General features: G+C 47.0%; 1 long non-coding RNA gene across 2 annotated transcripts in view; it reads right to left on the minus strand.

Moving 5' to 3' along the window:
• Nucleotides 1-6,728, minus strand: part of LOC137205869 (uncharacterized) — a 97,223-nt gene extending 90,495 nt beyond the window's left edge. For both annotated transcript variants that reach the window (XR_010934334.1, XR_010934335.1), the window contains exon 1: nucleotides 6,472-6,728. This is a non-coding gene — a long non-coding RNA (uncharacterized lncRNA). The remainder of the gene's footprint in view (nucleotides 1-6,471) is intronic.
• Nucleotides 6,729-17,768: the final 11,040 nt, after the last annotated feature.

Genomic DNA, 17,768 nt, shown 5'->3' on the forward strand with positions numbered 1-17,768 from the left:
TCGTGACCTGGAATCTTCTGACTACGGGAAACCCTGGCAAGCGGGAGAGCCGGAGCTTAGAAGTCAACGCATCTCCTTCCTTCTTTCAATCCTTCCACCTTTGCTCTCCCTTCCTTCTCCCTCCCTCCCTCCTTCTTTCTTTCCTTCCTTAAATGTGCTCAAGAAAAAAAAAAACTGTGCACTTGAAACAGTGGCCGGACAGCCTGCTGCGTCAGGAGGGTGTTGAGGGAGATGCACAGGCCTCACACCAAATACCAGAGAGGCCTGGGGGTGCCACGGGAGCCCCCAGGACCAGGCCGGGGCCCCGACAGCTGGACTCACTCCTGAACCCACACTTGCCCCGTCACGCCTCTGGGTGACACCCTTGAGCAGGGACACTGTACCACGCACGGGGATGAGACAGGCCACCTCTGCCCCCCAGGCCCTCCCTGCTGGGGAGACAGAGAGGCAAACAGGCAATGACAAAGCAGTGACACTTGGTGATGGTGAGCAGCAGGGAGACGGAGGTAGGACCGGTTTCCAGAGAGAAGCCCCTGGGGCCCCTGGTGAAAGGTGGATTTTAGTGTATGTTAGACACTCACTCTGGCCTGCGGAGAAGCAACTGCAAGGGGACAAAACGGGAAACAGGAAAGCAATTAAGGAAGCGGTGGTAAGGCAGGGAAGAAGGATGTGGGTCTGAGTCATCTGGAGGCCTGGGGGCGTGGAGAACAGCCAAGCAGACGTCAGAGAGTCAGAGACGGTGAAGCCGTGAGAGCTCCCCGGGTGGTGGGGAGCTCAGGCCCCAGGCCATTGGGAGGATGTGGCATCGGCAGGGAGGAGGGGGAGGGGTGGTGTGTGGGCGCTGAGAAGCATCTGGTCTTCAGGGCGCTTGGACACCTGGCAGACGGTCCAGGCCAGAGGGGAGCAGTTTCCTCGAGGGAAGGCTCTGGTCTGATGAGCCTACCTGTTCCTGTCCTTGCTGAAGGCAACCAGAGGGATGCTCTGAGCTCTGGGAACTGACGGCCTTCCCCGCATCTTGAGAGGGAGTTTGCATAGAAAGCCTTCCTGGGCCCCTCCACAGGGAGTCTGAGATTCTAAGGATCACTGGAGGACAGCAACAGGCTGCTGCCCTTGGGACAGCAGTGCCACTGCCCACCTGGCTGCTGCCTGGTGCCAGCTGCCCAGGTCTCAGCCCCACACTGCTCCCAGTGGCCACCTGCTCCCACGCCGAAAAGCGCTGAGCCTTGGTACCGTAGAGGGAGTGGAGGATGAGGGCGGGGAGGAAGCAGGGTGGGGTGAGCGGGCAGAGAGCTGTGCAGAAAGGGGAGTGGGTGGGACATCAGGAGACCTGATCTCTGGCTAAGCCTGAGTGGCCTTGGGCAAGTCACTGCACCTTTCTGAGCCTCTGTCCTCAAACGCCAGAGGGAAGACTGTCCTGCTGATTTTCTCATCACACTATAAGTCCAGGAACTCATAAGACGGGTCCATGGGCAATCCCCGGCTCTCGCACGTGTCTGTGTCCCCCCGCACGGGCTCCCCGGCACGGTGTGACCCTAGCTTCCAGCTGTGGGGTGAACGTTTCCCTAACGCACCTCACACTCTCCTGAGCAGCTCGCCCCGAGCAGAAAACAGTCTCAACTGGTCTCGGCTTCAGGCAGACGCTCCCTCTGCAGGCGGGGCAGCCGTGCTCCCACCCAGCGCTCCATCCCTGGAGAGCCCCTGCAGGCCCAGAGGAGCAGGTGGCCCCGGGGAGCCCAGTGCCTCCAGATGCCTGGAGGGGGCAGAATCCACCCCTCTCCTACCTTTCCTTGCCCATCAAGTGATTCTGGCTCCCAGGAGCCTCTGTGGAATGGAGACGAGCCTCCCCAGACCCTCTGTCCCGAGCTCATGGGCCAGTATTACTTTCTAAGCAAGACCCCAGGCCTTGGTGCTGTGGGCCTCAGCTGGGTCCTCCTCTGGGCGCACGGGTGCCACAGTCAGGGTGGGCGCCTGCTTCCCTCCACTTGCCAAGGTAGCAAGGCTCAGAGTCCACCCTGACTATCAGGACAAACGAAGCCCTCCCACGCCGGTGATGGCCGCAGAGACGTTGCCATGGTAAAGGGGAATCGGGAGAGCAGCCTGTGCTGGAAGAATCACCAGCATTTAGACGGATGCACTGCTAATGCTGGCGGGGGCTCCGGGCACACCCCGCTGCATTCTGCTCCAGCAGCGCGTGGGAGGAAAGAACGGCCCTTTCACTCCCAAATAGGTTTCACTGTGGCCTCGGTTCCAAGTTCAGTCATAAGGACTTGGAGGGGAAATGGGAAGCTCAGAGCAGTTACGGATCCCATACAGTAGAGGGGCAGAGCCCAGACTCACAAAGCGCACCATCACAGTACTGAACCCAAGAGGGATGGGACATGAGAGACGGGCCTATAGAGGTGGGCTCTGAACAGACAGAACTGAGAGCAGGAATGAGAGGGGGCTGTGCTGAGCAGAGAGAATCGAGCAAAGAAAAGATTTAAAGAACAAAATTCATCATGAAACACATTTTGTTGTTTGCTTGAGCCATCAGGTAATTTATGCTCCAGATGCTTCTGCTCTAAGACTCCACGACATGCTTCATCCCTGAAATGTATCAATAATTCCCTCCCTTGCAAAATGGGGTTTACTTGCAGGGCCAGAGAGACCTGTGATAAACGTGGTACAGCCATGAGGGCACGTTCAGGGGTCAGGGCACCACCTGAGTGCAGGGTGCCATTGTGAGGTTAAGTTTACGGGTCACTATCAGTTACGAACAATCTGTGTGAAACACACCCAGGGTATCAAGAACCGCATAGAGAGGATGCCTGAAAATGATGCTGCCCCCGGCTCCGCGTGTGTCACAAGCTTCCCCAAGCTCCCCACAGCCCTTCTTCAGCCGGTGAGCAGAGGACACGTGGCACTAAGGGCCGGCGCGGTTTCCTGGGGGATCGCGCCCTCGCGTGGCCGCTTCTCGCATGACAGCTGCGCCCGCGGGGTCGGGGGGTGGGGTGGGGCGGGGAGTTAGTGCAGCGGATGCAGCCCCGGGTCCACCAGGTGAGCGACCTGAGGCTCCCAGGAGCCAGCGTGCATCTCGCGCCGTCCTGAAGCTCCCCATGCCCCTCCTCCCGCTGGCCCCTGGCCCCCGCTGCCCCGCAAACTCTGGTGCCCCAGCTAGCTTGGCCTCCAGGAGGAAAAGCCTTTTTTATTTCTCTCTCTGGTTACTGAATTTAACTTTATTTCTGTAAAACTATTCAAAAAATGGAAAAATACAAAATAGAAAAGTTAAAATTACCCTACAGCCCACCACCTAGAAATAACTTAAAAATAATTTTTTGTGAATGTTATTCCAAAGGCTCCCCAAACCTATATGCAGAAGGATAGATTCCTAGAATAATGATATAAAATGGCATTTTGGTACACATCTATCTCCCTTCCTTCCTTTCTTTCCTTCCTTCTTTCCTCCTTTCTCTTTTTTCAATGAAAATTTTCATGTAAAATGAATTCATTAATGGAGTGGTACCTGCAGGCAGAATTTCCCAACTGGCTGAATTCTGTCCCTTGATGCTGGCCACTGGGCACATTCACCTGCCCCCGTAATCAAGCCAGTGCTGAGTCAGACACCAGGCTCCCCAAGCCCTTTACACTCTCCACTGTGTCATGTGCTCAGTTTCCAAGAAGGCTCATCCCATTATGGTCTCTGCTCTGGGGAAACGGGAGCTCAGAGACCAACTCGACTTGTTCAGGTGTAAATGTCTGTCAGACAGCAGAGCCTGGGTACCACAGGTTATTTCTAAAAGGATGCTGGGCTACACGTAAGACATCCAGGTGCTTAAGCCGACAAGGAACAAAAACTCTGGATGAAAGATTTCAAGGGCAGCTGGTGACCGCAGAACTCCACTCTTACAAGCAAAGCAAGAGGAGATTTCTGTCCAGAAGAGCATCTCCCTGGCCCTCCTGAGAGAAGAGTCTGTTTGGGAATCCTCTCCTCTCCCCGCCCGGCAGGAAGTGGGAAGGAGTACAACATCTTCCAGAAGATGATGGGACCTGAGCATGGCTGCCCCACCCCCACTCCCCCTTGCTGATGATTCCAGAATTCAACCTCACATGGTGAATCACACCACTGCCAACTGATCAAAACCCAGTGAGCTGTGAGTCTCAGGTATTAGCTATTACAAAGGAAGTTATTTTTTAAAACTGGGAATTTGAAATTCGAAAATGATCACAAGAATGATTTCGTTTTTGCAGTAATGACTGAGGTTAAAGGGCAACAGTAAACATGTACCTCTTGAGAGTCTGGAGCTCAGAGTCAGCCTGAGGGTGCCAGCCGCCGGCTCTAACGGCCCAGAGTCGGGGAGACCTAACACCATGTGCGCTGGGGCCACTGTACCCGCCACCTGCCTCGGCCCTGCCTGACCAACAGGGCACCAAAGGACCTGCGTACGATTACGTCACCTGGGGTGCAGATGGGAGACGAAAACCACACCAGCAATTTGAACAGGGAAAATGTAACGTGAACATAGAGCCATATTAACTAGTACCAGGGGCTTCTCTACGGAGAAGGGATACGAGCTCTGAAGAATGCCCGAGAGCTGAGGGAGCGGTCCGAGGAGGGAGCAGACTTGGCTGGGACTCGGACCTCACGGAGAGGGTGTTCACAGGGTTTTCTGGGCCCCCTCTGGTCCGCAGCCAATGCGGAGGGTGGCGAGCAGGAAGCCCAGGGTGACGTGAAGCTTGTTAGAGGGTGAGAGTCCCTGGTGTCACACACACTACCAGCAGCCACATCACACAAGCCAGAAGGGGGGAGAGCACCCAGAACATTACTTTTGCAATGTCCATCCAGAACCTTCTAGTGACACTCTAGCAAAAGAAGAATGTTTACAGGCTCCAACTCCAATATTACAAAGCAGGGCAGAGAAGCCTGGGTCTGCAGTAGAAAAACAGTACATGGATACCTAGCCCCAAATGCTCATCTATAAAGAAGGATAAAGAAGATTTGGTACATATATACGATGGAATACTACTCAGCCATAAAAAGGAACAAAATTGTGCAATTTGCAGAGAACGGATGGACCCAGAGACTGTCATACAGAGTGAAGTAAGTCAGAAAGAGAAAAACAAATATCACATAATATTGCTTATATGTGGAATCTAGAAAAATGATACAGATGAACTTATTTGCAAAGCAGAAATAGAGACACAGACATAGAAAACAGATGTATGCATACCAGCGGGGGAAGGTTGGGGTGGGATGAATTGGGAGAGTGGGATGGACATATACATACTACTATGTATAAAACAGACAACTAATGAGAACCTACTGTATAGCACAGAGAACTCTACTCAGTGCTCTGCGGTGACCTAAATGGGAAGGAAATCCAAAAAAGAGGGGATATATGGATACGTACAGCTGATTCGCTTTGCTGTACAGCAGAAACTAACACAACATTGTAAAGCAACTCTACTCTAATAAAAATTAATAATAAACAAAAGGATAAATAAAGCGTGGCAGAGACACCTAAGGAATAGTACGCTGCAGTGAAAATGAGTGTTTCTGGGTGTCAGCCACATGGCTGAGTCTTAGAAACATAAGTTGAGTGGGAAAAGAAGTCGCAGAAGACAAAATACTTATAAAGCTTACAATCAAGCAAAAAGACATGGTGTACTGTTTACCTGTACATACATGGATGATGAAGCTACTTCCAGATGAGCAAAATAATGAGAAAATAACATCCAGGAGAGTGGTGACCTCTGGGGGTGAGATGGGGATGGGATGGGGTGGTGGGCACAGGGTAGTTTCAGATACACTGACAACATTCGAGTTCTGGTGTTCACGACAAGTTCACGAGCATTGGTTTGATTACTATGCCTCATAATTTACACGAATGTAACATCTGTTACATAGGTACCTGCGCCTGTGTCAAATGCTACTTAATAATGTAAAAGGAATCAAACTGTGTAAGTGACTTGGGGAGCTTCTGCTCTAACAGCAGCTCCTGTTTAAAAAGACTGCACATCTGAACTGATACAGCTCTCTATGAACGTGCCAGACTGCTGGCAAAACTGTAAACTTCGTGGAAACATAAGCCAAGTATGCAAGCCACGTGTCCAGGACAAAGGAGCCTGCTCTCCATCACTCTGTGGGGACCAGATCACCAGGATTCTGGCCCAGCCCAGCGCTGTCCCCCAGGCCCCAGCCTGAGCCAGGTGGACTACGCAGCTGCCTCCAGCCCCACCTCCTGCCCCTGCTCCCTGACAGTGGTCAGAGCCCACGAGGGAACCGTCAGGGTAGTCTGATGGACAGTATGAAAACGTATGAACTGCAATACATGTCCAGGCGGTACAGGAACTAGAAGCCAACCTCTGCCAAAGCTTCCTGGCAGGTTTAGAAGCTCATCCTCAACAAGAACAAAACCTGCAACGGCTTTACAGGCTGCCCTTCCTCCCCGTGCTTCCTGGGAGAAAGTGTTTATAATGAAGGGAATTTCTTACCTGCCCTTATCCTTCAAGGCTCGTTCTAGAAGCCACCTCCCTCGGAAGCCGCCCCTGACTTCTCTGGGGTCTGCCTCTGGTCTCCACACCCACGTGGTTCTCTCCTCATTACGTCTGGGAGCTCGGCGAGGGCAGGTTCCCAGTACCCAGCACAGGCCCGGCATGTAGCAGACACTCAGTCCATGCCTGCTGGAAAAGTGAACGCAGCCATGAAAATGAATCCAGTAAGAGCACAACCTTTAGCTCCGAACCCAGACGCTGCTCGACTCATCGTGACTCCGGGTGATGGCTCATCTCCACTGTGGACCCAGCGAACTTTGGGGAACTACCATAGTGCCTTTCCTTTCGTTCCGGTAAAGGCCCTCAAAGTGCCGGCTGTATGCCAGGGACCACGTAGGTGCAAGGGACACACGGGTGGGTGTCAGCACCTATCTTCAAGGGGTTTTGGGCCAGAGGCACCAACTGCTGCTCACCAGAGCGTCAGCACTGCTGTTAACATCACACCACTGCAGGGAAAGGGGAAGGACACTTGGTCTCTGATGGTCATGGACTCAGCGTGGAGAAGGCAGCCTCTCAGGGAACTGGAAACTCCATCCCACAAACTACCTCTTATCATCATCCTGTCTATTATTCCCTTTAAAGCTAACTTGCATTCCAAGTTTCGGGGTATTGTCCCAATTTTATTCCTGGCTTCAGTCAACATTCCTGGAAAGTCAACGCCTAAAGCCACACTGGCTTCCCTTAGTCCTACTATGCGGGGAAAGGATGCTGAAGACAAGAGGTCAGAGAGAGAACCCAGTCCTGCTTTTTAGCCTCTATTTTCTATGCTCTCTTTGGCTTCTACCTCTCCAAACAAGCTTTTAAAGAAATCCTAATTGGATAACCTTTTGGGAAGCAAAAATAGAAGTGGGTTTCTTATACTAAAATTATATCAAACAAAATGAAAACATTAAAATACCAGAAACAAGCATAAGTGATGTTTTTCACCTGGGCCTGGGGCAGGTCTGTGTGCTAACAGAAGTTGTAAACAATGAAATGCTGAACATGGTAACACTTCTATATGGCAAAAATGGACTAAAACAAAACAAAAATAAACAAGTTAAAAACAAAGATAAACTGAGAAAAAACAAGAAACACACGACAAAGTGCTAGTATCCTTAATATGCAAAGAGCAGTCACATATCAATAAAAAAGGAATACCTCAATAAAAATGGGTAGAGAACTGGTAATTTTTCAAAGGCATACAAATGTCCAATTATATAAATATGAAAATGAAATTGTTTTCTTGATTGGTAGGATTTATAATACCTAATGCTGACAAAGGTGTTTGCGGGAGTATAAATTTGGCATGTTTCCAGAGGGAAATCTCTGGAATACAGTAAACAAAATGGTAAATGTGTATGTCTTTTACCCAGCAATCTCACTCCTAGGAAAACAAGAAAATAACTGGCCAACTGCATAAGCAACATGTTCATTGAACCATGGTATATACGTGGTATAAACTTGAAATCGTTTGTCTTTCAATAATGGAAAAGAATAATTTTTAGCTGTGAGCCAAAGTTTTAATTGGCTCATTATGACATTATAGTGTCTTCATTAAATAAATTATGGTATACCAACCCTATATCATCCTATTCTATTAGCCACTAGACAGGATAATGTAACTCTATATTATCATAAAATAGGACCAGAATATATTTCTGAGCTTTAACAACAGCAACAGAAAAGTGAGAACTATCTCTCAATCCATAAAAAGATTGTGAGTTGAAAGGATGTTCATCAAGATGTTAACAGTGCTTTATCTGTGTGTGCCTGGATTCAGGATAGTTTACTTTCTTCGAACATTTAAAAAGATTCTTAGGGCTTCCCTGGTGGCGCAGTGGTTGAGAGTCCGCCTGCCGATGCTAGGGGACACGGGTTCGTGCCCCAGTCCGGGAAGATCCCACATGCCGCGGAGCGACTGGGCCCGTGAGCCATGGCCGCTGAGCCTGCGTGTCCGGAGCCTGTGCTCCGCAACGGGAGAGGCCACAGCAGTGAGAGGCCTGCGTACAGCAAAAATAAATAAATAAATAAAATAAAAATAAAAAGATTCTTATATGGCAAGAAGGTATTGTTTTAAAATCAGAAAAATACAAGCTATTTTCATGAAAAAAAAAAACACCCAAACATACACACAAGCCCTGCCTTTCAAATACATCCAATCCAGTGACCACACTTAAGCACTGAGGTAGGAGATACAGAGATAGATGGAAACATATAGATATATAGATTATAGATACATCGAATACAGATGCTTGGAAACATTGCCTTGAGAGAACAGAAAAGCTACATTCTGAGGTTTAAGGCGAACTGCACGGTTCTTACTTCCCTCCGGAGTAACACCGTTCTTTCAAATACCCCCAATAAGGCTAACAGACACTAAGAACGATCCACAATAATACACTATAATATTGATTACGATTCAAAACGTAAAGGCAGCATTCAGCCGAGACTTTGGGCTTTCCGTGTCACAGGCTCTGGTAGAGCTTCTCTGCCTGGAATACACCTCCCAAGGCTCACATTTACAGTAAATGTAATTACACTTTAATGGCATTCATCTCATTCTGTCACTTTTTCCATAGCTCCTATTTTTAACCAGCACAATGGGAACATTTGTCCTCTGATTCACTGATGAGTTTTTAGGCCAGGAGTCTGGCTTTTTAAATGACAGTTCCCTTAATCCTAGTGCTGATTTTTTAAATGAAGTAACAGCCTGTAATTAAAACAACGGAGCACAGGCAACCTCATGGAATAAGGAGAGCGATCCAGCACTGAGTTCAGGTAATGCGGTCCATCAGCCACTGTGCCAGAAGCAGGAAGTGGGGAACAAGGGTCTGACCCTGGCTTTGTGGCCTCGGAAGCCACTCCAAGGTCCTGCACTCAGTCCCTACGAAAAGGGACACTGATCCTGAGGTTCCCCTCAGTCAGGCCCACCCAGCAGGGTGAACCAACGTCAACCAGAGGCTTTTGCTCCTCTGGAAGAAGCCGGGGCATCAGTTCTGCCCACTCAAGCAATGCACGTGGGACTTCCACAGACGATGGGGCTGGTGAGGCTCTCCTGTCAGATCAAATTCCATGGAGACGTGGAGGGCATGTCACCTCCCCTTGTGTCTTAGCCTGCGGGGAACATCTTCACCCAGCAGAATGTAGTGGGAGTGACTCCCTGTGATGTCTGGGGCTCAGTCACAACAGGCCACCAGCTTCCTGCTGGCTCTCTTCACATGCCCTTGGGACACTCCCTCTCGGAACCCAGCTTCCAGGATGGGCAAAGCCAGGGCTGTGACCAAGGCATGAGTGGGCTCTGGCCGATGGTCCCAGTGAGCCCAGCCCTCGAGCCAGCATGACCCAGCCCCACACATGAGTGAAGGAGCCTCGGGGTGACACAGCCCTGGCCACCTGAGTTACTCCTGGCGTGAGTCTTACTCGCAACACTGTGGAGCAAAGGAAAGCCATGCCCACTGGGTCTTGATTCACAGAATTCGTGAGTGTAACACAAAGGTGGTTGTTCCTGCCACTAGGTTTGTGGTGGGCTGTGGGGCGGTAATCACAGCTGGAACTCCAGGTCTGATGAATGAATTCATGTAATAAACGCTCACCTGGTACTTACCAGAGCAAGGCCCTCTACTAAGCAAGATACAGACATTAATTTGTATTATGATTATAATATTGACCTTTGTAACGGCACTGTGAGGTCCATATCATTTCCATCTATATTTTACAGTTGAGGAAACTGAAGCTCAGAAAAGTTAAGTAACTTGCCCAAAGTCACACAGCTATCAAGCAGGAAAGGTAGCTTCCAGACTGGGGTTGATCTAACTCTGGAACACACACTCCTCAACCACTTGGTAGGTACGCTGGTTCTGCCCAAATCTCTGTAGCCTAAACTTCATGTATCCACTCCACCAACAGGCCCCAGCATCCTTTGCTTCTTTCTGCCTGGCCTTGCTAAACTGTGATCAGATGCTCCAGGGAAGCTCACCTGTTCTGCACACCTCAAGAAACATCTAATAGAAAGACACTTTCTCCCTAGGAATGGGCAAGTTCATTAGGACCCGTGGAATCAGACCCTGATAGTGGCGCCATTAGGTTGTGCAAAAATCTGCTGCAGAAGGTCTCGCCGGCTCTAGGCACCAACTGAAAATTAACAAAACCTTCCCTGTGGTCCTTCCCAAACAATTAAGAGTCCTGAACAAAAACGGCAAAGCTTCTGACCCACCTAATGCTCTATTTGCAAAGAGAAGGACAAACTCACTAACTTAAAAAGAGTTGCCAACACAGGGCCTCCAAATAACATTGATTCTTCCCTCCCACTCCCTTTCCAACTTTCTTTCCCTCTCTCCCTCCCCCCTTCCTTTTTTCTTTCTTTAAATGATGCGCTTACTGGGTTTAGGGTGAGAACCACGAGAGGTCACCAACACAAGTGGACGCTGGGAGAGTGTGGGAAGAATTGTATCTGTCTGATATGTCGTAACGTGTTACAAAATCGCTAGAAGAGCAGATCAAATATGACTCAGAATTCATTTTGAAGAGATTCGCCACCCGCCAACCCCAATCCACTGTTCACTGATTGAAGCATAAAAGTGTATCCAGTAACACTGAAAGTTCATTCTCCCAAGACCTCTCACTGCCAAGGACGTGTCTGGCTGAATATCAGTAGTAGGATCTGCCGAGGAACAGTGAGGGGAGATCGAACAAAAAGCCTCGGAGGGAATTCTCAAGTCCGGGGAACTTTCATTCTGCTTCCTGTCCTGCTGGCTGATGCCATTTCTCTCTCTCAGACTCATTCTAACACAATGTAAAATGAAAAACGTGCCTTGAAGCCCAGTGACTTTCATCCTACTGTCTGTGAATGTGGTCACTGCCCTCTATGAGCTGTACATGATTCCCAAAGAATTCACATGTAGGATCCCGGAAGAGGACAGGAATGGCCCGGATGCTGCACAGCCCAGCACGGGGCCCTCTTTCCACGATGATGCCATTCCTGTAATTGCTTCTGTAATTCATCCATTAAGAGGGCTGATGAACAGTCTGAGATCACACAATCAACTGTTATGCAGTAGAGACCTCAAATAGAGAAAAATCAAGGGAAAAAAACCCCAGCATTTAATCCATGTGGAGGAGAGGCGTCCTGGAAAGTGATAAATGAAACAGTGTGAGAACATAAAAGCCTCATATGCTTTTGACTGAGAATCTTACTCACTAGGACACCAAGAAAGTAAGGGGTAATCTAGAAAGAGATGTTATTTCCTAACATTCTAAGCAAAATTTAAAAAACCAGAGGAAAAAATAGATTACACAGAAGGACTATGTAATGGTGGAAATAAAAAAGGAAAGAAAACTACATGAAGTTCCCCAAATAAGAATTGAAGATTCTTCCCAAATTGTACTGACAAACTTACTGTATGAGTTTCTGGGTCATATGAGGCCCCGTTTATAATCACAAGTACTAGGACCAAGCAATTCATCTCAAATGAGCGAATCCACCATGATGCCAAAGGCTCTGTGCTTTCAAACAACAGGTTGCTGCTGCTGGCAATGGCGACTACTATTATTACAGCCTCGACAACAATGAGACACCAGCAGAGTGTTCTAAACACTTTACAAATCTCAGTTCATTTAGCCCTCACAATAACCATCTGGGTTGGATCCTTTTTACAGATGAGAAAACGGAGGCACAGGGAGGTTAAACACGTTTTAATGGCACCATGAGAAGCCACTGTAGGTGCTGCAGGTAGTGATAAGGATGAAGCCATTTGCTCCATGAAGGTTGGTCCCTTGGATAATCTGGAGTCATACCAGGCTTCGGGGTGTAGTCCTCAGCCTGACATATTCAAGATTATCCTTTAAGTTAGAGCTAATCGAGTCTCAGGGATGGATTTGTACAAACCACTATAATCCAGCTTTAATTATAAACCAGAATACCCATTTACGAGAGGTTCCCAAACGTCCACTAGTTCACAGCTCAGTAAATTTTTCACTGTGCCCCTAAGCCAAAAAAACCACGTACCAGTTTCTTTTATTAAGTAGTCAGGGCCAAACAACTTAAGAAGGACTCAGGTCCTAAAAACTTTTAGCTGTTTGAAAAAATATATATATAAGTTTATTATTTATTAACGGGACGTGAGCGCCTGTCGGGCGCTGCGCGCTTTCCCCACCTTGGAATCTGACACTGTCACCTTCACTTCCTGCTTCAGGTTGAATTTTGAGCTGTATCTGCTTTTAGCAAAGCAACTGCCAAAAACCCTGCTTAGGAAAGATACGACATCGTCCAAAGAGGGCAAGTGCAAGCTTGTGTCAAAGCTGTGAACCCCCTGCAGGTAGCAGGTGCTGTCGTGTTTGTTAAATGCTGTGCCTCCCTTGACAACTTAGGATACCCCCCCCATTAACCTGCTGCAGGAATCTGGGGTGCCTCAGCACACAGTTTGGGAACTGCATTAATTTATAGGAAGAAATACAACTGCCAAGTGTACTGGACTTCACCCATTTTCTTCCCAGTAGTACTGGGAAACCAAAACAGAATGAGAAAACCTTTGGGACTCAAAGTCAGTAAGGGCTGGTAACAAGGGGCTGATAGATCTGTCCCAACTTTGATCTAGTTACCGTGGTTACAGTACTATAGCCCAGTCCAGTCCAGTTTGTGTGCCTGCGTGTGTGTGTGTGTGTGTGTGTGTATGTGTGCGTGTGTTCATTACACTATTTTATTTGGGGATCTTCTCAAATCCAAGGGATAGAACAAACAGTTGCAAGTTTTTTTTACTGTTTTCTGTAACATTTGCAGAAAGGCAAAGGATGATGTGTGAGTCAACTTTTTACTAACTACAACTTTTTATGAACTATACATATATGTTTTGTAATTACTCTTGAAGTTTTTTTAAAATCACCATCTGAGAGAAAGTTACCTACAAAAAAAGAAGTACTGGTCTTTAATTTTTTAAAAAAATACGGTATCTGCTTTAACAGGTATACAAAGGATAATAGCAGCATTTTTCCTATCAGGAAGCTGGTATTTTCAACATTTTAAATATCAGTGAACGGCTTCAGAGTTTATGATCTGCTTTCAAAATTAAAAGCTAGAATGGTCAAGTTAAAATAGGCTTATTCATCCACTATAGGATATAACTAACTCATTTCATCAATTCTAAGCACCGTTCCCCCTCATTTTTGACGTTTCCGAGGGCCGGGTGCATCCTGCAGGGTCTGTTGGCCAGGCAGCTGCCGGGATCAAGTTGGCTTTGCTCGCCACCTCCTGGTAGAAGCGAGGAAGTACCAGCATCAAATCTAGCAGCACAGGGCATCAGAGCTGGACTCCTAATGGAAGGACATTTTAAGATTAATTAACGGATTTATTTTGCTTCTGCTTGCCGTTTTATGTATGCACAAGAGTGATACGTGACAAAAATCTATGTTAGAATACGTCTAAGCGAGCTCTTTAAAAATATAAAGTAGAATGAACTTCCGGGCAAGCTCAGACTGGCTTTGCACCACCAGCATCCCACCCCATGTCTGTCTGTCCAGGTCCTTCTCCCAGGTCGACACCTGCCCGGCCCTTGTGTAGGCGCAGCCCAGAAGTGCACGAGAGTTTACCCCCCTGGGAGCAGGCTTCAGGCAGTGGGGGTCAGGACTGAGGGGTATGTGACCCAGCCTCCCCTCTGTGGGTGGGCAACGCTGCGCACTTCCCAGACGGCCCTAAGCGATGGACTTCCCACCGCCCGCAGCAGTGACCACAGATTCTCACCCTTATGCTGGCCTCTCCCCCTTCCAGCCTCCCTCTCAGCTCCCTCACTCCTGCCTCCTGGACCCCCTCTCACTCTGCACCCAAGCCCTTGGCTCAGGCTCTACACTGGGGCAGATGCAAACTAAGACCTGTGCCCTTTAATCCCAGCACTTTATCACAGAAGAAAGTCAAGAACCAAGCACCACCTTTTTACACTAGTTACAACTTCCGATTTGATGTGACTCATGAACCACCGTATTTTTAAAAAGTCAACTTTGTTTTGTAGTACGGTGTTCAACTTCCAGAAAAACTAACAAGATAGTAGAGAGTACCCATACATCCTGCACCCAATTCCTCTACTCTTACATCTTACATTAATATGGCTCATGGGTTACAGTTAATGAGTCAATATTGATACATGGCTATTGGCTAATAACGTCCATACTTCATAATTCTTTCATTCTTCTCTTTCAGAATCCCATCAGGACACCTCATTACATGAGGTAGTCACGTCTCCTTAGGCACCTCTTGGCAGGGGGGGTCAGTTTTCTCAGATTTCCCTTGTTTTTGGTAAACTTGACAGTTTTGAGGAGTTGTGATCAGCTGTTTTGTAGAATGTTCCTCAACTGGGATTTGTCAGATGTTTGTGCACGATTATGGGCTTGGGGGAGGAAGACCAAAGAGTTTATCTTGTATCATTTTCATCCCATCACATCCAGGGGCCAAACTAGCAACATGCCTTATGCCGGTGACTTTGACCTTGGCCACCTGGCTGACAGAGCCTGCCAGCTTTCTGCACTGTAAAGCTACTCCTCTCTTTCCACACTGGTCACTTTGGAAGGAGGTCACCATGTGCAGCCCATGCATCTTAAGTGTGAAGCATCCACATAAATTATTCTGAATTCTGTGCCAGAGATGGTCTCTTCTCCCCACTTGGTTATCTAATCTCATCACCTGTCTGTATGGACTCCTGGATATTTACTTTACACTTCAGGTTGTTATCCAGTATTTACTTTGTTGCTCAAACCGTCCAGCCATTAGAAAACTCCTGCATCCCTGTGGCTCACTGCTATCATTGTGATTTTTGAGTTTCTTTTGAGCACGTCTTTACTTTCTGGCACCACAAGATGATCCAGGCGAATCTCGTCTATTTCCTGCTCCGGTTTTATAATCAGCTACTTTTCTAAAGAGCTCTGGTTCCTTTTTTAGGGAATGGTTATTAGAAACCAATATCTGAATGGTAGGTGCGGTCTTTGCAACGGGGGTGTCGCTGCTTTTAAGCCCCTTCGACGGACAGAGCAAGGAAATGTGTTTACTAACCTGTGTATATTACACTACCTAAATTTGTAACCACCGGGGTCTGCATGAGTTCATACTGATGGCTCCAACTCTAATCCATGACTCGTGGATCACTCCAGGCTCTTCCCCCAGCTTCTCTGTATGTAACCTTACACTCTAACGGTGAGAACCCTGGCTCCCACCATCCGCCAGCCATTTACTTGTTTAAATCTAGAATATCACAGCAGTATCAGAATTGCTAACGCTACCAATGTGAGAAATTACTTTATGAGCTGCGGTGCAGTCCTTACGCAGTTTCTTTGGTGCTTCATCTTACAGACTCCACTCATTTCCAAGGTTACTTAGGTCAGCACCATCCCCCCAACCCCTTCCGCGAGGTTGTTTCATACATTTATAATACAGTTAATTGTTGTGTCGGTCTGTGTTCCATCCATGTATCCCGATTCTCTAAGTGATTTTTTTTAATGTGCATACATTAAGATTCCATTTTTGTGCTGTAAAGTTCTATGGTTTTGACAAATGCATATTGTCATACCTCCACTTTCATTGTATCATTCCGAATAGTTTCATTGTTCTAAAAATCCTCTGTGCTTTACCTCTTCAACCCTCCCACCCTCCCCCTTGAACCCCTGGAAACCACTGATCTTTTGAACATCTCCACAGTTTTGCCTTCTCCAGGATGTCCTGTAATTAGAATCATATATCTAGTAGACCGTCTTTTCAGACTGGCTTATTTTACTCAGCACCCATGCTTTTTGTGGCTTGGTAGCTCATTTCTTTTGATCGCTGAATTACATTCCGTTGTATGAAATTACAATTTGTTTATACATTTATCTACTGACAGACATTTTGGTTGTTTGGGTTTTGGTCATTATGAACAAAGCTGCTATAAACATTTGTGTGCAGGTTTTCGTGCGGACGTTGGTTTCCAGCACCTAGGAGCGTGACTGCAGAGTCATACGGTGAAAAGTATTAAGAGTATTATCCATTTGTTGTGCTCGCTGTTTAGATTTATTTCTAGCATCTTATTGTCTATGGTTCTGCCTCTTCTGTTTCTTTTTATTCTTCAATGTAGTCTTTTATTGAATTAACTGAGCACCCTCACACACACTATTTTAAAAGTTATATGCTTTTATTTTACTGTTGCTTGAATTTTTTAAACCATATTTTTGCCAACCTCTTGAACACTTTTTAAGGGTCTAAGAACATTTAAACTCCAATTAAGTCCCCTTCAATTTGTGTGCTACTTTGTCCTATTTTTCACAGTTCTATTTCATCTTAGTGTCATAAATAAGACATTATTTGTATTGTTTTGTAAAGTCAATGTTCAGATTTACCCATACATTTTTTGGCCGCTATGCTTTCTTGAATCTCAGAGCTTTCATCCTTGTCCTTCCACACAAAGTAAATCCTCTAAATTTCCTTAGGGAGAGTCTTTTGATGATAAACCTACTTCTTCTACGTCTGAAATGTCCAGTTCACCCCCATTCCTAAAACAGAGCTTCACTGGGTGTTAAGTCCTGGTTGATAGCTTCTGTTTTGTTGATGCATCTTCTTAGCCCATAGATACTATGACAGTCTCCTGGCTTTCACTGCCACTGCTGAGAAGGCAGTGCGCCGTACCGTTACCGTGTTGTAGGTAATCTGACTTTCCTGACTGCACTTACAAATTTCTCTGATATTCTGCAGTTTCACTGTATACATCAAGGTGTGGATTTACTTCATTTAACTCACTTGAAATTTGTATACCTTTCTGAGGGTTGATGTCTTTCATCAGTTCTGGAAAATCTGCCTTCATCTTTCCAAATATTACCTATTTCCAATACTCTCCTTTTAAGATATTAAGAGATACACGTTAGACCTTCTCAGCCTCTCCTCCACATCTCTTCACCTAACTCTTATATTTCCACCTACTTGTCTCTGTGTGCTACCTACGGGGTAATTATTTGCCTCTACTCTCCAGTTTACCAATTCATTCTTCCAATGCTTACTTTTATTTTTAAGATTTAATTTTTTTAAAGACTTTTTTTATATGGACCATTTTTTAAGTCTTTATTGAATCTGTTACAATACTGCTTCTGTTTTGTTTTGGTTTCTGGCCCCGAGTCACGTGGGACCTTAGCTCCCGGACCAGGGATCGAACCCACACCCCGTGCATTGCAAGGCAAAGTCTTAACCAATGGACCACCAGGGAAGTCCCCCCATGCTTATTTTTATAAGGGACTTATATAAGCAACTCTTGTTC

The sequence above is a fragment of the Pseudorca crassidens genome, chromosome 14 (assembly GCF_039906515.1).
Source record: "Pseudorca crassidens isolate mPseCra1 chromosome 14, mPseCra1.hap1, whole genome shotgun sequence".
Lineage (NCBI taxonomy): Eukaryota > Metazoa > Chordata > Mammalia > Artiodactyla > Delphinidae > Pseudorca > Pseudorca crassidens.